The 22,719-nt window shown below is 46.6% G+C and overlaps 1 long non-coding RNA gene across 1 annotated transcript in view; it reads right to left on the reverse strand.

The window, feature by feature from the left end:
• LOC137528430 (uncharacterized) overlaps positions 1-22,534 on the reverse strand; it is a 66,590-nt gene extending 44,056 nt beyond the window's left edge. Inside the window, exons 1-2 of the long non-coding RNA XR_011023393.1 lie at positions 22,418-22,534; positions 8,227-8,296 (exon numbers count right to left, since the gene is read on the reverse strand). This is a non-coding gene — a long non-coding RNA (uncharacterized lncRNA). The remainder of the gene's footprint in view (positions 1-8,226; positions 8,297-22,417) is intronic.
• Between the last annotated feature and the right edge of the window lie 185 nt (positions 22,535-22,719).

Raw genomic sequence — 22,719 nt, forward strand, 5'->3', positions numbered from 1 at the left:
ATGCATCCACCCTATACAGCATATAGTGTCTGGTTTTCTTTTTTCCTGGAGGGGGGGAGGGGTACACAGGGCTTCTTGCTTGGAGTGAAGAAAAGGCTAGAAGTAAAGTGTGTATTTCTTACTAACAGTTAGGAGACCTACATTAATTTTCTTTGTATACCGGTAGTTAATATGGCTTTAAATAAATGTGACATTATCTATATGGTTAAGATGCTTCTGTCACATAGTTAATTTACTGTATGTAAGCTCTGTCAGCACTGTGCGCACAAAACAAGATATACTAATTAACAGCATTTTGTGCTGCTTTACTGTATGTGACATGCAGTAAAGCAGCAAAACATGCTGTTAATTAGCATAACTTTTTTTTTGCACAGTGTTGACAGTGCTCAAAGATATTAGTCTTTCATTTGAAAGAGCTGTCACACTTAAAGGAACACTATCAATAATCAAGTGTTTTAAAATGACAATGTACAAATAATGTCTAAGTAGCTGTGTAAGCATTTTCCAACTTTTCATGTTAAATATCAGAAGCAAAAGCTGTAATTCGCTGTGTGTACATTTTAGCTGCATTGGAACAAATCATTAGCAAAGGGGAGTATGTCTGTGCTTCGTGAGAAATGTGACAAAGCCAGTGCTGGTTTCTTCATATAAAACAAGTGTTTTTCTTTGAAAGCAAAAAACCTTTAGCATGAAAATTCTGCATTGATATCAGGTTTCACACACAATTACAAATGTGTATACTGCACATAAGAAGATACATTTTCTCTGCTCTCAGTGCATTATTCTCCTCAGACACAAGCAGCTTCAGTTTAAGCTAGTGAGGCCTGTCATTTGCTAAGTATATCAAGTACACACAGAGTTAACAGATGTAGGGAAAGAGATTTCCCCTTCCCCTCATGATTCACTGGTCCCTCACCCTGGCCTGTCACCCACTGTCAGTGAATTGTGAAAGGAATTTGATAACATTAAGGGAAGAAATAAGCAGTGAAAGGTATACAGCAGGCATGGGCAAACTTGGCCCTCCAGCTGTTACGGAACTACACATCCCACAATGCATTTGCCTTTATGAGTCATGACTGTGGCTGTCAGACTCCTGCAATGCATTGTGGGACTTGTAGTTCTGTAACAGCTGGAGGGCCAAGTTTGCCCATGCCTGGTATACAGGCATTAGTAACACTTGACAAACTATTCCCATGCAAATCTAGACCTTGAATGATTGTACCTTTCATCCTGTTTAACCACTTGACCACTAAAGTGTTTTTCCCCTTCAGGACCAGAGCAATTTTCACCTGTCAGCGCTCCTCCCATTCTTTCGCCAATAAGTTAATCACAACTAATCACAACAACATGCTCTATACCTTGTTTTTTTCACCACCAATTAGGCTTTCTTTGGCCGGTACATTATGCTAAGAATTATTTTATTCTAAACACATTTTAATTGGAATAATAAGAAAAAAATGGAAAAAATTTATTTTTTTATTAGTTTTCAGCTATTATAGCGTTAAGGCCCGTTTCCACTATCGCGAATCCGCATGCGTTGTCCGCATGCGGATTAGCATAGCCAATACAAGTGGATGGCCCTGTTTCCACTTGTCAGTAATCCTGAGCATTTTTCTGGGAAAAATCTGCATGGAAGAGCCCTCAGAATTCGCACCCTGCACACCGCTATGCGAATCGCCGTTAATATATTCAATAGGGAAACCGCATGTGGTTTTGGCATGCATGTTTTACCACAATTTCGCATAGAAACTAATGTTAAATCACATAGGCAGTGACATGGTTAAAATCGCATAAATACTAACCTGTGCGAAATCGTGGTAAAATACGCATGCGGAATCGCACCCCCATGCGATTTCGTCAACGGGGAATCAGCGGCGATTCCGCATTGCACAAGTGGAAACGGGTCCTTAAAATAAAACGTTCTACTGTGGATAAAACCCACACAATTTATTTGCCCATTTGTCCCGGTTATTGCAATGTTTAAAAATTTTCCCTAGAACAGTGTATGGCGCTAATATTTTATTTGGAAAAAAGTGCATTTTTTTCAGTTTTGCGTCCATCACTATTTACAGTGGTTTGCAAAAGTATATGGCCCTCTTGAAGTTTTCCACATTTTGTCATATTACTGCCACAAACATGAATCAATTTTATTGGAATTCCACGTGAAAGACCAATACACAGTGGTGTACACGTGAGAAGTGGAATGAAAATCATACATGATTCCAAACATTTTTTACAAATAAATAACTGCAAAGTGGGGTGTGCGTAATTATTCAGCCCCCTTTGGTTTGAGTGCAGTCAGTTGCCCATAGACATTGCCTGATGAGTGCAAATGACTAAATCGAGTGCACCTGTGTGTAATCTAATGTCAGTACAAATACAGCTGCTCTGTGACAGCCTCAGAGGTTGTCTAAGAGAATATTGGGAGCAACAACACCATGAAGTCCAAAGCACACACCAGACAGGTCAGGGATAAAGTTATTGAGAAATTTAAAGCAGGCTTAGGCTACAAAAAGATTTCCAAAGCCTTGAACATCCCACGGAGCACTGTTCAATCAATCATTCGGAAATGGAAGGAGTATGGCACAACTGTAAACCTACCAAGACAAGGCCGTCCACCTCACAGGCCGTCCAACTCACAGGTCGAACAAGGAGAGCGCTGATCAGAAATGCAGTCAAAAGGCCCATGGTGACTCTGGACAAGCTGCAGAGATCTACAGCTCAGGTGGGGGTATCTGTCCATAGGACAACTATTAGTTGTGCACTGCACAAAGTTGGCCTTTATGGAAGAGTGGCAAGAAGAAAGCCATTGTTAACAGAAAAGCATAAGAAGTCCCGTTTGCAGTTTTCCACAAGCCATGTGGGGGACACAGCAAACGTGGAAGAAGGTGCTCTGGTCAGATGAGACCAAAATGGAACGTTTTGGCTAAAATGCAAAATGCTATGTGTGGCGGAAAACTAACACTACACATCACTCTGAACACACCATCCCCACTGTCAAATATGGTGGTGGCAGCATCATGCTCTGGGGGTGCTTCTCTTCAGCAGGGACAGCGAAGCTGGTCAGAGTTGATGGGAAGATGGATGGAGTCAAATACAGGGCAATCTTAGAAGAAAACCTCTTGGAGTCTGCAAAAGACTTGAGACTGAGGCGGAGGTTCATCTTCTATCAGGACAACGACCCTAAACATAAAGCTAGGGCAACAATGGAATGGTTTAAAACAAAACATATCTATGTGTTAGAATAGCCCAGTCAAAGTCCACATCTAAATCCAATCGAGAATCTGTGGCAAGATCTGGAAACTGCTGTTCAGAAATGCCGTCCATCTAATCTGACTGAGCTGGAGCGGTTTTGCAAAGAAGAATAGGTAAGGATTTCAGTCTCTAGATGTGCAAAGCTGGTAGAGACATACCCTAAAAGACTGGCAGCTGTAATTGCAGCAAAAGGTAGTTCTACAAAGTATTGACTCAGGGGGCTGAATAATTACGCACACCCTACTTTGCAGTTATTTATTTTTTTAAATGTTTTGTATCATGTATATATCAAGATGGCGCTGGACGGCTGCCATGGCACAGAGCTCCGCTCTTTTTTCTCCTCTTTTCACTATTTTTCCTATTTTTCATAGCCAATTGATGCACATAAGTGCACATAAAGGTCTGGCACACATGCTCCAGCTCCCCTCGGGCAGGTTGGCTGCTGTAAAGAGCCCAGGAGGACGCATCCCGATCAGGCCACCCACATGGAGAAGACCCCGCTGTACATCCACCCATCGGAGGAGAGCCTTCCATGAAGAGAAGTCCCCCGGAGCACTACCGCTCAACAGAGCAGGGCCACCCACGTCGGCAAGCCCCGGATCACCTCGCCTCTCCTCGCAGTGGAGTAAAGCAGGCCCAGCCCATTGCACAGCCGAGCCTCGGATCCCCCGCAGCTGGCGGCAGACCAGGACATCGCCGGCCAGTCACCCAAGGGCCACGAACCGCCGGCTGCACTCTGCCCCCAAGGGCCACGAACGTCGGGGAGCAGGAACCGCCATCTGCACTCTGCCCCCATCCACAGCATACGCAGCTGGGGAAGTCTGCTGAAGGACCTCTGTCGGCAGTTAGGGAGCTGCACTCCTGACTGCATCCACCGCTGCCCACGCCTTGGGTCGTCTAGGCCTCCCACGTGGGGAGGTGGAAAACAAAGAAGTACCACACACACCGACCCCATCGTGGACACTGTCACACCAGAACGCCCGGACCATCCGAGCAGCCACCTCCACCATCCTGCCACCACGGAGCCACCTTGGACCATGGCACACTAAGGAGACTCAGCACCGGTAAGAACCCTGCTCCCATCACCTGTGTGCTGCCTGCACACATTGAACTGTTACTGCTGCCGCTGCTGCCCTATCCGACCTGTCTGTGCTATGATTTCTAGGGCTTCTACTATCACTATTTTTTGCTGACCCCAGGAACTGCTGACTAGTACTGCTATGCTTGCTAGGGCTTCAATTGTTACTTGTGTATATATACATTTGCTGACCCCAGGAACTACTTGTCCAGCACATCTTATGTTCTGCCACTGGCATCTGATCTGCCAAACTGCCTGATCTGATTACTTACTGCTACATCCACCGATCTGTTTCTGACCTGCACCATAATTGATCTGTCTGTGGCCTGCGACCCTGTGAAATGCCATGATCCTCCACCCGCCGCTGGCGCCCCACTCCCGCCATCGGGCATGCCCCCCACGCCACCACACGCACCACATACTCCAGGGAGCAACTTCTGTGGTGGGAACACCGCGGCCCACCACTCCCTGAGGCCAATTTCCTGCCAAACCTGGTCCAGAAGTACATCCAGCAAGTCCTGGTCTCTGCTCCATGGCCCAGTGCAGGCTGGCGGCGAAGGGGCTGTCGAGCTGGGGCTCGCGTGAGACTTAAGAGGAGGGGACTAAGGTGAACCATCCCTGCAGTACTCTTGGCAAATGTCCGCTCACTCCCCAACAAACTGGACGAACTACGTCTCCTCTGTGGCAGGTGGGAGCTCGGGAAGAACACCCCAGTACTCTGCTTTACGGAGACTTGGCTACATGAGAACATCCCTGAGAATGCCCTACACCTTCCAGGCTTCAGCCTCATACGGGGGGATCGCGACCCTACCCTCTCTGGGAAGAAAATAGGTGGTGGCATTTGCTTCTACATCAGCTCCTCATGGTGCCCCACCCCACCAGTACTCGACAGGAGGTGCTCCCCGGACCTAGAACTTCTACTCGTGAATTGCAGGCCAGCATACTCACCACGGGAGTTCGCCTCCTATGTCCTTGTCGGAGTGTATATCCCCCCTGACGCGGAGGTCAAATCTGCCCTGAGTACCCTCAGCGACGCCATCTCACAGTGGGAAACATCCCTCCCAGACTCACTGTTCATCGTCATGGGAGACTTCAACAGGGCAAACCTTCGACAAGAGCTGCCACGCTACCATCAGCATGTTGCTTGCCCTACCAGAGGCCTGAACACCCTCGATCACTGCTACACGCCACTGAAGGATTCCTACAAGGCTATCTCTGGGGCGGCGCTTGGCTCTTCTGACCACTGCCTTGTCCATCTCATCCCCACCTACAGGAGGCTCCTGGAATCAGCAAAACTGGTCATAAAGTCCTCCAAGGTATGGTCAAGCGAGGCAAAGCTCCACCTTCAAGCCTGCTTTGACTGTACGGACTGGGAGTCCCTGGCGGCCCCAGACCTGGACGAGTGGGCGGATAACGTCACCTCATACATCAGCTTCTGTGAGGCCTCCTGCGTCCCAATCAAATCCTTCAAGGTCTACCCGAATAACAAACCATGGTTCTCCAACAAGCTACGGCTATTGCGGAAACGCAAGGAGGTGGCACACAAGGCGGGAAACCAGGAGGATTTCAGGAAGACGAGAAACGCGCTGAAACGAGAGCTGAGAGCCGCAAAAAAGGAGTTCGCTGAGAGGATGAAGCAGAACCTGCGCTCAAATGACTCAAGAGCCGTATGGCAGGGGCTTAAGGCTGCCACCAACTACAAGCCTCCCCCGCAGCATGCAACACCCAGCTCTGAGATAGCTGAAGAACTAAGCAGATTCTACTACAGGTTTGAGAATCAGGCTGAGCCTGGGGGGCACCTACCACCTCCCACTCTCCCTCCAGCCCCCGTGATCAGCGACCCAAGTGAGGACCCACCCACCCTGGAGGTGGGTGAGGCGGACGTTCGGCACCTCCTGTCCACGCTAAATGCCAGGAAAGCCCCAGGCCCCGACGGCGTGTCCCCAGCCTGCCTCAAAACCTGTTCGTGGCAACTTGCCCCATCCTCTCTGCCATCTTCAACAAGTCACTAGCAGAGGGCAGAGTCCCTGCGTGCTTCAAGAGGTCCACCATCATTCCTGTTCCTAAGAAACAAGGTATCTCCGACCTCAACAACTTCAGGCCTGTGGCCCTGACATCTGTCATCATGAAGTCCCTAGAGAGAGTAGTCTTATCCACCCTCATGCTATCCACCATGCCCCTACTAGACCCACTCCAGTTCGCCTACAGGGCAAATACGTCCACTGATGATGCTCTTAACATTTGTCTGGAATTCATCTACAACCATCTTGACAGACAAGATGCGTACGCCAGAGTACTGCTACTAGACTTCAGCTCAGCGTTTAACACTATATGCCCACGCACCCTCCTGAATGTTCTTGCAACACTTGGGGTCCACCCCACCCTACGCCTATGGATCGCGGACTTTCTCTCGAACAGATCCCAAGTTGTCAGGCTGGGGGACATCTACTCACGAGAAATTATAACCAACACAGGGACACCCCAGGGCTGCGTCCTGTCCCCGCTGCTGTTCTCCCTCTACACAAATAATTGTAGATCCACGGTTGACTCTGTCAAAGTCATAAAATTTGCCGATGATACCACCATCGTCGGCCTCGTCACCAAGGACAACATCCAGGATTACCAGCAGCAGGTGGAGAGATTATGCCACTGGTGCAAGGAGAACAGTCTGGTGCTCAACGCGGCCAAAACCGTCGAGCTCATAATGGACTTTAGGAAGTCTGCTCCCACCCCACCTCCTATCTACATCGATGGCACTGAGGTGGCCAGAGTGCCATGCGCTCGCCTTCTGGGAACTACCATCTCCAGCGATCTTAATTGGAGGGCCAACATTACATCAATCCGGCGGAAAGCCCAACAGAGACTCTTCTTCCTCCACCAACTGCGGAAGTTCGGCATGGCGCAGGAGATCCTAACTTGTTTCTACTCTGCCACCATTGAATCAATCATCTGCTCCGCCATCTTGGTCTAGTATGCGGGAGCCACTGCCAGCGACAGGCACAAACTACAGAGGACCATCAGGTCGGCAGAGAGAATCATTGGGAGACCTCTGCCTCCACTTGACTTTCTGTACAATACAAGACTGCGTGCCAGGGCACTGAGGATCGCAAGAGACCCCTCACACCCGGGCTACTACTTTTTCACCCCACTTCCATTGGGCCGGAGACTCCGGGCTATCCCCATCAAGACCACCAGACACAAGAACTCTTTCTTCCCTATGGCCGTTAGCCTCCTAAACTCCCTTATTATTCTCCCACCCTCCATCAGTGCCCTACCACCTGCATAGCGACGAACTGGAAAATATCCTTGAAAGGTGCATACGGTTGTGAATGCATATTTGATTTGATGTTGATTGTATATCTGTGTATGTAAATATTGTCTTGCTTTATTCTGATACTTTGTCCTGCCTTTCTTGTCTATGTACCGCTCAGTATTGTGCCAAACCCAGTTCCGGGCATGACCCAGTCATGCTTGCCAAAATAAAGCGATTCTGATTCTGATTCTGATTTTTGTTCCACTTCTCACGTGTACACCACTAAGTGTTTTTTCACGAGGAATTCCAATAAAACTGATTCATGTTTGTGGCAGTAATGTGACAAAATGTGGAAAACTTCAAGGGGGCCGAATACTTTTACAAACCACTGTATAAGCCCACAAATTAAAAAATAACAGTTATTTTTAGATTTAGAGACATACACTGGTAAAAGTCTAACTAACTAAAAAGATGCCAAAAGAGGACATTCATTACAAGCTTACAGAGTACATTCAGTAGGTTTGCGGGGGGAAGAGTTAAGTTTCCACTGAGAATATATTGATGAAAATAATTGCTGAAACCGGAACCTAAAAGAGTCCAATCTTTATTGAGACAGTCACGGACAAGGCATCATGCTCACGTGTATCGGAGATCCAATCGCTCCTTATGGTTTCCACTGAGAATGTTCTTTTGTGATCTGCTGCAAATCCCTGTTTAGTTAAAACCAAAGCTCTCTATGTTAGTCTAAACAAATCTGAAAGAACCCCACTTTTATTTTCTACACTAGCTTAAATAAATGGTGACCAGACATTACGAACACTATTAATGCAGTCAGTGCTGGAAATCTACCACAGAAAAAAAAAGTTAAATAAATTCCTATTTTATTCCATATTGCACGAACCTAAAGCTAGCACTAATTTTGAACCTGAAATACAGCTTTCTGTCTGGTACCGACTCGCTGCATACTGCTACTGTCATTTTATTCTGACACCTGTGCAAAGGCAAGTCATTAAATACTATTATCTCTGCCCTCCAGGAATGGAATGTGACAGCCTTATGGTGTGTCTATGTATAAAGTAGCCCTATTAATATTTATGGCGGCCTAGCTAAATATAGACTCCCTCACTTAGCTTTTTTTAAACAATTAAAAACCCATAACTTAAATCTCATATAATAAAAGTCAAAATCTCCACAAGCTTTAGTGCACTAGTTATAATGACTGCTGACAAACAGATGTCAGAAGCTCATTGATTGCTTGGCCTAACTTACTTAATGTGCCAGCAGCATGACGGGGTACAGTAGAGGGCTTTATTCCTTTCACAAGATTTAGAAAGAAGCTTAGCATCAGACCACTGAAACCGCGGCTACCTGCTTACAAAGCAGTTTTTCAGCTGTCACCGTTAAAAAAAGGTTTAGTGTCCTTTTTTGACACAAGTCTGATTCCAGAAACATAATTTTAAAAATATGGCTGGGTTACAGGATAACTTGGATTAAAACATAAATGTTTTGCACTACCTACAACTTTACTGCATGTTTTGGTCATTGGCTGGATTTCATGGGTGGCTGTGAAGCATTTGCACTGGATGAAAGGAAGACGATGAGGTAGTTCTGATTAGTAGGTTTGCCCGGACTGGAAATCTCTGGCCATAAGCGTCTTGGCAAACCTGACCCTAATATCTTCACCCCTTCATGACTGGCTGTATGTCATACTTAAAGCCAGGGCCGGGCCGAGGCATAGGCTGGAGAGGCTCCAGCCTCAGGGCGCAGTGTAGGAGGGGGCGCACAATTCATTCAGCTGTCATTCCTAATTGTGTATGAAGCAGAAAGAAATAAGAAAAGGGGATACATAGCAGTGACTGCAAGACAGATAACTAGAGATTAAGGTGTTGGGGGCCCTGTGGCCCTCTTAGTCTAACAGCAATCAGTGAGTGACAGCTGGGGTGGGAGGGGTGGGAGGGGTGGAGGGGCGCACTTTGGTGCCTTGGGTGCCGGAGGACCTTGTCCAATACTGAAGCAACGCTGAAAAAAACATAAGTTACTCACCTATGCAGAAGGAAAGCTCTGGATCCCATAAAGCCTTCCCGGTCCTATCTCCATGCACTCGATCTACTGCAGTTCCCAGGCCCAATTTTACATCACAGGATCCTATAGGCACAGATGTCCTAGCACCCTAGATTTTGCCCTCCATGAACCTACAAACAAATACTGAACTCCTCCCTTGCCTGTCATCAGGTAGCTACAGGTGCCCCTTAATATTAGGCAGACAGAACTATCTTCAGTATTAAGTAGCTAAAGGTGCCACTTAGTATTAGGTAGCTGGAGGTGCCCTCGACTAAAGGGAGATTTCGTTAGTGGAATGCAGAGAGCAGGGTGAGTAACCGCTCATTTACACTCTGCTCAGGACTCTTCATAGGTATGGAGGGAGGGAGGCGCTTGAGGAGAAAGCTGCCCTTCCATCAGGGGCGTAACTAAGAGCCACCGGGATAACCTGCAGAAATTCTGAGTGCCCCCCCTCTCCCCTCGGCCCACTCGTGGCCATTTTGGGTGGGCTGGAGGGGACACAGCATGAGGGGAAAGCTATGGCCACACTTGGCGTCCCCCCCCCTCTCCCTCACCTCGGGCTTTCCCCTCTGCGCTCCCCTCCAGCTCAATAGCTATATAAGAATAATAATAATAATGGCAGTATTTGTATAGCGCCTTTCTCCTGTCGGACTCAAAGCGCTTGCGAGGCAGCCACTAGAGCGCACTCAGTAGGCAGTAGCAGTGTTAGGGAGTCTTGCCCAATGAACTCCTTACTGAATTACTGGCTTACTGAACAGGCAGAGCCGAGATTCGAACCCAGGTCTCCCATGTCAGAGGCAGAGCCCTTAACCAGTACACCATCCAGCCACCTGTGCAGTAGAGCTGCGGGCAGCGGCAGGCAAACATACCTTCCGTGCGTCCGGACGCTTCTCGCTCTAGTGACTGACGCTACTTCCTGTTTTGTACAGGTCACGTCAGTCACTAGAGCGAGAAGCGTCCGCGATGGAACGCACGGAAGGTATGTTTGCCTGCCGCTGCTCGCCGCTCCGCTGCACATATATAGCTATTGAAGCTGGAGGGGAGCGCAGAGGGGAAAGCCGAGGGGAGGGAGGGGGGACCGTCCCCCTCCCCGCCGAGTGTGGCCATAGCTTTCCCCTCATGCTGTGTCCCCTCCAGCCCCCCAAAATAGCCACAAGCGGGCCCCAGGAAGGGAGCCGACCCCCCCCCCCCCCCCCCCGCGGGCGCAGTGGCTGCATCCCCTATTGTTACGCCCATGCCTTCCATTATCAGGCACATGTAGGCACTTGCCTACAGTGCCTTATGGTAAATCCGTCCCTGGCAGTCCCCTTATTGAAGTTATTTGACTAACCGGTCGCATATGCCTTTAGGAGTCCTCAGGGAAGTGAGCAGATCCATACTGCTCACATGCGAGTCTGGGTTTGTGCATGCACAGTATGGATGTGCCTATCTTTGGAAGCTTCTAAAGACTTCCGAGAAGTCCTATGGAATTTCAACAGATGATATCATTGGACCGAGGGCACAGAGAGAGGCTCGGAAAGGCTCTCTATGGCATCCAGAGCCTTCCCTCCACGTACAGTAGGTGAGCATCTGTACCTAAAACTCCAATGATTTGTGTATTAGGGTCTCCAATATCAGGCTTGAAGTCCCACACATAGCAGCTTATTATTGTCATTAGCTTTATCTATAGAGCATCAACATATTGCGCAGTGCTGTACAATAAATAGAGGAAACTATTCAACATTATACAATGGTACAGAGACAGGTTACGTATTACAAAACAGGGGTTGGTATACAAGTAAGGTAGCGTATGTACAATGTACGAATGGAGCAGAGGAGGGAAAGTCACTGAGTGGAATCGGTTTCAGAGTAGCATGGCGCCAGATGGGGTTGGTAAATACGGGGGAAGAGGCCTCTGCAAAAAAGGCTTACAATCTAAGAGAAAGGTAAGAAGGACACACTAGGTGAAAGGCAAATTGTGCATCTATATTCAGAGGAGGGGTCTAGGACGAAACAGATGGAGGATACGTGAGCTTGCACAGGTGGGTCTTTAAAGGGAACCAGAGATGAGCGATTCACACAATATAAACATATCAGTCGATAGCTTGTAAAGAATAAATGCTCTACCTGATAATTTCACCGCTCTGGTGTGCATTTTTGAGTGTTTTTATCCATTATTGCTCCAGGAAAAATCCAATATGGCTGCCGGCTCATACCCATTCTGCTTCCAGATTATGAGCTGTTCAAGATGTGCTGTCTAGGCTCTATGAGACTATAGACAAGGAGGGCTGCTGCAGGCTTTCATCTGTGTGCTTTTATTATTCTTGTATGCTGTGTGGCTGCCTGTAGGAAGTGTCCCTCATAGGAATGAACTTGCACAGTGCACACAGATCACACATCCAGCCACACTTGTCTGTTTCAGAGCTTCTTTCCATGTCATCAGAGCTCTGAGTATGCACAGCAGGAAAGCTGAGCCAGAAGAGGACGGGCTTGAAAAGACTTCACAGAAGACTGACTCAGCTATAATGATTCCAGGTCAAACCTAGACTGAATGCTCAGTCGGGGATTCTTATCACAGCTGATAACAGGCAGATTTAGCAGGGAAAAATGAAACTAAAAGCAGGGTAGGTGTTTACTGTCATGTTCCCACTGATAAATGTAATAAAATACATGAGGGTGCTTCGTCTCTGGTTCTTTTTAAGGCTTTCAAGCTGAAGGTGGGAGGAAGCCTGATGGGAGAGTGGAAGGGAGTTCCAGAGAGTAGAGGCTACTCTGGAGAAGCACCAGGTAGGTGGGTGCAAAATGGTTGTCGACCTCTATATTAACGTTGATTCCACTCTCTCCCCCTTGTTGATTTGTGTATTGGCACGCGCCTCTTTAAGATGTACCAATAAAGTCGTGGCTTTTATTGTGGATGTGTGCTGCCTCTGGACTCCTTGATACAACTTATTAATGGAAACTTGGTGTGCTGCACTCCTGAAAGCTGCTGCACTTGTCCTGTGCACCTTTTCTTTGGGATTGAAGGATATCCATAGGGCTCGATTCACAAAGCACTGCTAACTGTTAGCACTGGCCCTTATCACATCTAAACTGAGTTTAAATGTGAGAAGTAGTGATCGCACGCAAAGTACCGCGCGCAAAGTTTTGTGCGCGCACTGCACAGAGCGCAGGGCGCTCCGCGCAAAGTGCCGACTAAAGCCTATAAGACTTAGCGCACGCATAGGACTTTGCGCGCGCAAAACTTTGCACGCGGTACTTAGCGCGCGATCTGATTGAGAAAACCGGTGCTAACCTACTTAGCACCCTGGTTAGCACGCCTAAAGACTTTAGACGTGCTAAGTAGGTTAGCACCATATAGTAAATCAAGCCCATAGAGTGTTAGAGGAGCAAAGAGAGTGAATGGGAATATTTCAGAGATTTACGAGGTTTGGTGGCTGTATTTATATCTATTGATTATTGATTTATAGCTTATTGACCATTAAGTGCACAGTGCCAGATTGCACTGGACAAATTAGAGTATATGATTGCAAATTTTGCAATAAGATACCTTCTTCAACAAGAAAGGGTACTTAAAATGTCTCAGAGGTCTATATTCTTTATTCCTCCTTTTTTCCTTCTTTTTCTTCCTTCTAACCTTTTTTGTTCCCTTCTTCCCTCTCTCAGGAGCCAGCAATACAGCTTCCTACTTTGACATTTGTTAAAAATAAACAAAAAGAGAAAATAGCAATCAGACTGTCCTATCCAGGACAGGTCTCACCTGGAATGTAGTGGCTGTCGGTAAGGATCATCCTAATGCTGGGTGCACACTATGAGATTTTATGGTCGATTTACTGTCAGATCGATTATTTCCAACATGTCCGATTTGCTTTCTGATTTCCTATTGAAGTTAATGGAGATCGATCGGAAAATGCTCGGATATAGATCGGAAAGCAAATCGGACATGTTGGAAATAATCCGATCTGACAGTAAATCGACCATAAAATCTCATAGTGTAGTTAGTCAGCTTGTGTCCCTCTAAAGGTAGCCATACACTGGTCGATTTGCCATCAGATTCGACCAACAGATAGATCCCTCTCTGATCGAATCTGATCAGAGAGGGATCGTATGGCTGCCTTTACTGCAAACAGATTGTGAATCGATTTCAGCCTGAAACTGATTCACCATCTGCTGAGCTGCCGCTGTCGCCCCCCGCATACATTACCTGAAGGCTGGTCCCGGGCATCTTCTCCGCATCGGCTCCCGGCGGGCATCTTCTCCGCATCAGCTTCCGCATCCGGCATAACTTTCTGTCACTCCAGTGACAGCGGAAGTTCAAATAGTGCGCCCTCTACTTGTACTTCCGCTGTCACTGCAGTGACACAGGAAGTTATGCCGGATGCCGGGATGCGGAAGCTGATGCGGAGAAGATGCCAGTGGGGAGCCGGGAGGTGATGCGGAGTAGATGCCGGGAGCCAGCTTCAGGTAATGTATACCTGCTTCGGTCGTACGCCACTAGCGATGCGCTCCTTACCCGCGGCGATCGACGATAATTTCCCGCACGGCGCGATCGACGGGATCGATCTATTTCGGGGCCGAAATAGATCGAAAATGAGCGTGTTGCGTGAACAATTTGACAGCAGATTCGATCCCAGCGATCGAATCTGCTGTCAATCGGCGGGTAATCGGCCTAGTGTATGGCCAGCTTTATGCCTAGTACACACCATACAATTTTCTGTTAGATTTCACCATACAATTTTCTGTTAAAGATTATTTTCTGTAGAGACTGGTCATTCTCTCTGGTGCATTGTTTTCTGGTTATCTCCTGCTAGGCAGATAGATGGTTAGATAGATAATTTCCAACATGTTGGAAATTATCTATCTGGCAGGTAAATCTAACAGAAAATCTAACAGAAAATGGTATAGTGTGTACCTAGGTTTAGATGGCAGCCGGGGATCAGGCACTCCAGTCAGAAGCAGGCAAGAGACCTCCGCAAAGAGTCCAATATGCAGGAAGGGAGGCATGGTGTAGCTGAACACAACCATTGGTCTGCTTGGAGGGAATCCACAGCGGAGAGAATTATTTAAAAGTAAATATTGCAGCCTCCATATTCTTTTCACTTCAGTTGTCCTTTAAGAAAATATGTGTGGGAATGTACTATTTATTGTTGCCCTTCCAACTGACGATTTTTTTTCTGGCTTCAGTAAGCTCAGGTGAATTCTAATAAGCACAGCAGGACAGCAGATAAAAGGCAAAAATAGATGTTTAGACAAAAGATGACATTCAGGCTAGGTTTCCACCTTTTTGTACCAAAAATTCGCATTTGCATAAAAACCAATGGGCTAGTTTTTATTTCAACCAAATTTTCGCATGTGACTGTATGCATGAAAAAAACAATTGTTGCATTTTCATGCATTCCGCATATCCCCATAAAATGTGAATTTTCATGTCCGTTTTGTTACCGGAAAAATGAACTTGTCATATTGTTACTAGGTAGAACGTGTAAATCAGGCCCATTGTGAAAGAACACATGTAAAATACCATGCATTGTTTTCATTTTCAGAAAAATTGCAAGTGATTTTCCTTGCATGAAAACGCACCACTACAGTAGAAATGTAGCTTCTGAAGTGAGATTAGCAGTACACAAAGAGAATAGTTGCCTTTTTAAGCCCCCATTCAGAATAAGAACCAGAACTCTCACACAACGGACCAACTGACACGCAATGTTAAAAATACGAGTATCCGTTCAAACATTGCAGACATGTCCATGCTGTCCAAAAATAATGAAATTATCTAGAGGCAATTAGGCAAAACCTGAAATCACAATGAAAAAAACTCTGCCCCCCCCCCCCCCCCCAAAAAAAAAATCCTGTGGTTTGAGGTGACCTTCCAGGGTCGTTTACCAGCATGCCTCAGAGTCCCTCTGCAGGGGGTGAAAAATGCAGATGGCTGCCGAAACCTGATAAACTGGCAAAAATAAATAAAACTAATTGAGAGCCATTAGAGTGAACTGAGCACCACTTTTAGCAGCTAGGGCATCTCAATAGCACATGAAAAATGCATGCCAACAATATGTCTCATTATTAAAATGCACTTCAAACACAAGACAGGAGCAGCACTCAAATGGCCATGGTGTAGAAGTGTGCAGGGATTCACCTGTGTATCAGCAGGTCATCAGACAGAATCCACTTCAATCCAGCACAGCTCTTTTACAAATCCACTTTATTTTATGAAAATAAAGTACAAAGTTCCATTAAAGAGTAACTGTCAGGCTGCAGAAGCTAATTTAAACCTCTATTCTCCTGTGTTAAACAGTTTAGAAGGAAGCCATAAAGCCATTAGTGAAGATAAAAATCTCAGTTACCTTTGATGTGTGCTTATCAGAAAGGCTGTTATAGAACCATAAGGACGCAAGCCGCATACTAAACTGCAAAGCATTCTGGGGCCCTCCCCTCGGCTGCTAATGAGACGTTACAGGAGCTTGTAATCAGTCCAGAGCGTAGCACTGATAAATCTCCGGGCAGACTACACTGCAGGAGTCAGCTATTGTTCCTAGCCACATGGCTCATTAATATTCACTGCACACTGTGTTATTTAGTACCAGCTTTTCTGTGATCAGGAAACAGGCAGGACATGACGACACATTTGACAGAAAAACATGGAGCCTGCCATGAGCTGTCAGGAGCATCTATCTCTGCATATACTATATACAAATTCTGTGAAATCCAAACGTGGACAGTGAAATGCATATGTAATGTAAGTACAGCCAATCTTTAGCTACTGATATATGTGTTTATTTTCTCTGAGACCTTATACCTAACAGCTCCTCTTTAAAAGCCACTCGTGCAGCATTTTTAATGGAACTTTGTACTCTATTTTCATAAAATAAAGTGGATTTGTAAAAGTGCTGTGCTGGATTGAAGTGGATTCTGTCATTATTAAAATGAACTTCCATTTTACCTTTTATTTTATATTCAAAGTGGTTTTATTAGTCTACTTCAGGAGGCCTGCCCATCAGTCCCCAGCCCCAGAGATTTCAGGAAGCTAATTGTTTTATTGGGGTCATTACCAAGAAGTAAACAATACCTTTTCATCAACAGAGGGGGGTGGGTAATTAGGACAGTTTCTTCAAAGACATTGTGTGTGTCAATGTGTCAAGATAGCATCTCTGACTTGTATAAATCAAGGTACATACACACGTCAGATTTTCGCAAACGACCTAGTGTTTGGATGTTTGAACGTGTGGACGTTAAATCGGGCGTGTATACACTCCGTCGTTCAGCTGATAAGACTGGACTTGAGCAATCCGCTTGGTGGATCTGTGATTTATGGGGGATAGCAGAGCGCAGAGGGAACTTAGGGGGGATCTGGATAGCAACAGAGGCTGGGCAATATAAGCAGACCCAGCCTCTGTATGTGGATAGCATTGTCAGAACCCCACCTTGGGTTCTCTTTAAGGACTGTGAGAAGGGGAGGGGGGCACATGGCAGCTTCTATGCCAGGAAAAATTTCTGTGAGAAAAAGGGTGGTTAGTTCACTTTAATAGTATAGTATGTTAAAATCAATGAAATGTAAACAAAATAAAGGAATGATACTCATAAAGGTGGGTTACCACTAAGGCAACAACTGTATTGGTGGGGAGATTAGACTCGACCCAGTCACTCTCTGTAGACCACAAAAGGAACAGGGTAACATTCCTCCACCAAGGGCGGACTAAGTTAGCAGAGGCACCAGTATTGAATAAAATATTTAAAAACTTTTTCAAAAGGGAGGTAGTAGTGGACTTACGTCCCCAGAAGAGCAGACATTCAGTTATGTCAGCAAAATATAGTTTATTCGTGACTCGGAGGTATTGCAACACATTTCACGGGTCAAAGCCCACTTCATCAGGCTATAGCAGGAGCACTGCAGTATAGCTTTAGAGAGTATAAGACCTGAAATCACACTGAAGAAAACTCTGGGTTGCCTTGCCCCCGCAAAAAAAAAAATCCTGTTGTTTGAGGTGACCCTGGAAGCAACAGGTTGCTTCCAGTGTCGTTTAAATGCGTGCCTCCGTGTCCCCCTGCAGAGGTGAAAAATGCAGATTGCTGCCGAAACCTGTGAAATGTTTTTCTGCACCCAAAGGGATTGAAAGCAAGGAACACTACAAGCAGAGGGCACCCAAAAATATTAAATGTTTCACAGTTTATTTAGACTGTACTGCACTACGGACAACATGTTTCGCGGTGTACACACTGCTTTTCAGGTCAGTGATTGTGCCTTGAACACAAAAGAATGCTCTAAACTTCCAATATATACACAAATTACACATTATAAACAATTCATAATTAATTTCCAAAATAATAAATACATAGATTAAATAAATATAACTGTAATTGTAAATTAATTATGAATTGTTGGATATTTATTTAATATATGTATGTAATATTATGCAATGGTATTCCAATTATAGTAATAATATATAATTAATTAAGGATCTAGATGCAAATTAGTTCAGTTACTGTTTTATTCTAATCACAGTGGGGTTTTATTGCATGGATTGTGTAGTTTGATTAATTAATTATACAAGTGTTTTAAAGTATGTGAATTTATTTATGATATATGCATTGATTTAAGTGTAATCTTTAGTGTAATTTGAAACATGCAGAAGCTTCCCTTTATATGGGTATCTAATTAAAAAAGAAAATTACTTGGAATTCACTTTAACCATTTCCAATCCTGTGTCGAATACGACTGACACTGTATTTTACAGTTCAGTGCCAAAGTCTTTCGTAGTCTGACACAGGAAAACATAGTTGCCATAGCGGGTTTCTGCACATGCGCATACCGGGCCTGTGCCTCCTCGATCACGCTCCCATGGCCAAGGGTGTTTTGTGGATGCACAGAATGCTCCCAGTTGAAGATGTGCGCAGCCTGGGTTGCACATGCATTAGAGATCACAATTGAGCTTTTGGAGGGACATAGCAGCACAACAGAGAAGCTTGGGAGGACACTGAGGGACCTGTAAGGCTACAAGGGCTGGAAGAAGCCCCAGATAAGTAAAATAAAACTTGTTTACCCCTGTCAAGTACACCTGAACCGAAGCTCGGGTGCACAAAATCAGAAACTTACCTAAAGAAATGGAAGCCTCAGTATCTTTTTGAGGCTTTCCTCTCTATTCTAATGTCCCCTGTCGCTGAGCGCAGTACCCTGGAAGAGTAGCAGCAAGGCATGGTCACTAATCAGATCTGGGCCGCGCAGCTCCACTTCCTTATTTATTGCCGCGCAATAGTCGACTGAGCCTGCCCACGCATGCAGGGGCAAACGCAGGATTTTTAAGGGGGGGATTCCTGAAAGGTCCAGAAGCACTTATGTCCCCGAGTGCTTCTGAATACAGGTGGCTCCATACTGCCCATGCACAAAAGTGCGCTGGCGTATTACGGAGCTGCCTATCTTTGGAAGTACTCAAGGACACAAGTGTTTCTGAGGGCTTCTGGTAGCAGCAAATTTGAACGGGGTACAGCGCTGGAACAACTCCCCGAGAGAGGAACGGGAGATAGACTTAGTTTGGACAATTCAGTGGAATATGCTACATAGTGTCACATACCACAAGCGATACCCATATGATGCAGGGATATTTGCATCTGCGGAAGATGGCGGCGCTTTGCCTCACCAGAATTGCACTTTTATTTAGCTTTCCTGTATGACAAAAAGACACAGCCAGCTCTAGGGGAAGAGGAAAACAAAGGTGAATAAAGGAGGCTGGTGCACACCAAGAGGGCTTCTGAGCGTTTTTCAAATTAACAGTGATTTGAAAAGCGCTTGGCTAATGTTACCCTATGAGGGTGTTCCCACAGCAGCAATGTGACTTTTTCAAAATCGCAGGTATACTGCATGTAGCATGTTTTTGAGCGATTCATTCAAAAATCACTCTGAAAATCGCTTCACAAAATCACACTCACAAATTGCTAGCGATTGCTATTGTCATTTTGGCGTTGCACTAGCCCAGAGATAGGAGTGGAGAAATTGAGAATAGCCTGAGATGGAGCAGAGAACTTATCTGTATTGCAGTCCCACATTAGACAGGCTACTTGCCTGTAATCTGACTCCTGTCCCTGCCAGTCTCCCACAAAAGTCAGAAAGAAGCCCTCCTGGAGTCTAGGGACTGTCAAAAACTTTTCAACTTGTTTAACACCTTATTCACACATGCAGTCATTATAACAATGGGGAGAGACCATACAGATGTTTGCCCACGGACCCTGAGTCCAGGCAAGCTCTGCATCATGCTGTGTATATTTACCAGCTTGCCTGCCCTCTAATTGAATCATGTCTGACACTTCTGTGCTGTGGAGAGTCCAGGGACTCCAGAATCAACATTCTCTCACTGCAGGCTGCATCTTCTTGTAGGGGAAGCTCGGCTGCCTCTCTCATTCTATTAGCTGGAGGGAGGCACCAGAAGTAAAAAGGGAGGGAGAATGAGGCTGTTTATATTATGGCTCCCCTCGCTTCCCTGGCTGAATACACAGCTCAGTGCAGGGGGGGTGTTCCAGACACCCAGAACAGCCCCTCCGTTCGCCAGTGAGCAGTGAGTCGGAGACACGGGCTCCATGCTACTGCGCATAAGTGGGCGGGCTCCCGCGGCTACAGCGCAGCAATGATGAATGATTAAGGAAGTGGAGCTGCACAGCCCCGGTGAGAAAGAGGGCCGCTCTGCAACGGGAGGCTGCCGACAAGGGAGGGAAGCCTCAATAGGATCCTGAGGCTTCCCTCTCTTTAGGGTAAGATCTTGTTTTGAACCCGAGCTTCGGCTCGGGTTCACTTTAAATGGACACTTAAGTAAAAATAAACATTTTTTAACTTACCTCGGGCTTCTTCTAGCCCCCTGGACTCCTACTGTTCCCACTATGTCCTCCTGATCTCCCCTGGGCAGCAGCAGCGACCCCACAAATCTAGGCTATCACCGCCAGTCGGCAGCTGCTGCGCACGCGTAGCCCTGAGCCCCGCCCCCCACGTTACATAGTTACATCGTTATTTTGGTTGAAAAAAGACATACGTCCATCGAGTTCAACCAGAGAACAAAATACAACACCAGCCTGCTCCCTCACATATCACTGTTGCTCCAGAGGAAGGCGAAAAAAACCCTTACAAGGCATTGTCCAATTAGCCCCAAAAGGGAAAAAAATTCCTTCCCGACTCCAGATGGCAATCAGATAAAATCCCTGGATCAACATCACTGGGCATTACCTAGTAATTGTAGCCATGGATTTCTTTCAAGGCAAGGAAAGCATCTAAGCCCCTTTTAACCTCCTCAGCGGTATGGACGAATATATCCGTCCATCACCGCCGGAGGTCGCCGCTCAGGCCCTGCTGGGCCGATTTTTGCAAAATAAAAAGCAGCACACGCAGCCGGCACTTTGCCAGCCGCGTGTGCTGCCTGATCGCCGCTGCTCTGCGGCGATCCACCGCGAGCAGCGGCGAAAGAGGGTCCCCCCAGCCGCCCAAACCCTGCGCAGCCGGAACAAAAGTTCCGGCCAGTGCTAAGGGCTGGATCGGAGGCGGCTGACATCAGGCCGTCGGCTGACGTCCATGACGTCACTCCGCTCGTCGCTATGGCGACGATGTAAGCAAAACAAGGAAGGCTGCTCATTGCGGCCTTCCTTGTTTATTCTGGTCGCCGGAGGCGATCAGAATGACGCTTCCGGAGCGCCCTCTAGTGGGCTTTCATGCAGCCAACTTTCAGTTGGCTGCATGAAACAGTTTTTTTTAATTTTAAAAAAACCCTCCCGCAGCCGCCCTGGCGATCTTAATAGAACGCCAGGGAGGTTAAATGCAGGTATAGAGTTTGCCATAACGACTTCCTGTGGCAATGCATTACACATCTTAATCACTCTTACTGTAAAGAACCTTTCCTAAATAAATGGCTAAAACGGTTTTCCTCCATGCGCAGATCATGTCCTCTAGTCCTTTGAGAAGGCCTAGGGACAAAAAGCTCATCCGCCAAGCTATTATATTGCCCTCTTATGTATTTATACATGTTAATTAGATCCCCTTTAAGGCGTCTTTTCTCTAGACTAAATAAACCAAGTTTATCTAACCTTTCTTGGTGAGACCTTCCATCCCACGTATCAATTTTGTTGCTCATCTCTGCACCTGCTCTAAAACTGCAATATCTTTTTTGTAATGTGGTGCCCAAAACTGAATTCCATATTCCAGATGTGGCCTTACTAGAGAGTTAAACAGGGGCAATATTATGCTAGCATCTCGAGTTTTAATTTCCCTTTTAATGCATCCCAACATTTTGTTAGCTTTAGCTGCAGCGGCTTGGCATTGAGTACGATTATTTAACTTGTTGTCGATGAGTACTCCTAAGTCCTTCTCCAAGTTTGATGTCCCCAACTGTATCCCACTTATTTTGTATGGTGCTAGACCATTGCTACGACCAAAATGCATGACTTTACATGTTTCAACGTTGAATTTCATCTGCCATTTATGTGCCCATATAGCCATCCTATCCAGATCCTGTTGCAATATGACACTATCTTCCTGAGAGTTGATGATTCTGCACAATTTTGTATCATCTGCAAAAACAGCAACATTGCTCACTACTGCATCTACTAGGTCATTAATAAATAAATTGAAGAGCACTGGACCCAAGTCCCCTGTAGCCGTCCTGTGCCCTCGCAGCTCCTCGAGTGTCCTCCGGACCGGACCCCCCCCCCCCCCCCCAAGGACACGTTGCCGGGGGCCGACTTGGGGAAGCCCCGGATGAGTGAAACTTTTCTTCCCCCAGGGTTAAAGGACTTACGAGCTTATATCACAAAAAAAAGGTCTGTACCTGCATGAATTTTGAAGGCACGGAGGATGCCATCCGCGCCCTTCGTGCAGTTCTGCCGGGTCCCCACTGCTTTTTCTCCCCACGGCCTGATCCCGACCCCACAGACCGGGTCGGGCTCTCCTGCCTCCTCAAATATGGCGGCCGAAGGAGGCCGCGGCTGCGCAGTCCGCACAGACGCGAGTGCGGCTGCGCAGCTCAAGGGCCTCCCTCACCGATCCACACCACAGGCTCTCCTGTAGCGTGGATCGGGGGGGGGGGGGGGGGGGGAGTGGCCCTAGAGCTGCGCAGCCGCACTCGTGTCT

This window comes from Hyperolius riggenbachi, chromosome 8, assembly GCF_040937935.1.
Source record: "Hyperolius riggenbachi isolate aHypRig1 chromosome 8, aHypRig1.pri, whole genome shotgun sequence".
Classification (NCBI taxonomy): Eukaryota; Metazoa; Chordata; class Amphibia; order Anura; family Hyperoliidae; genus Hyperolius; species Hyperolius riggenbachi.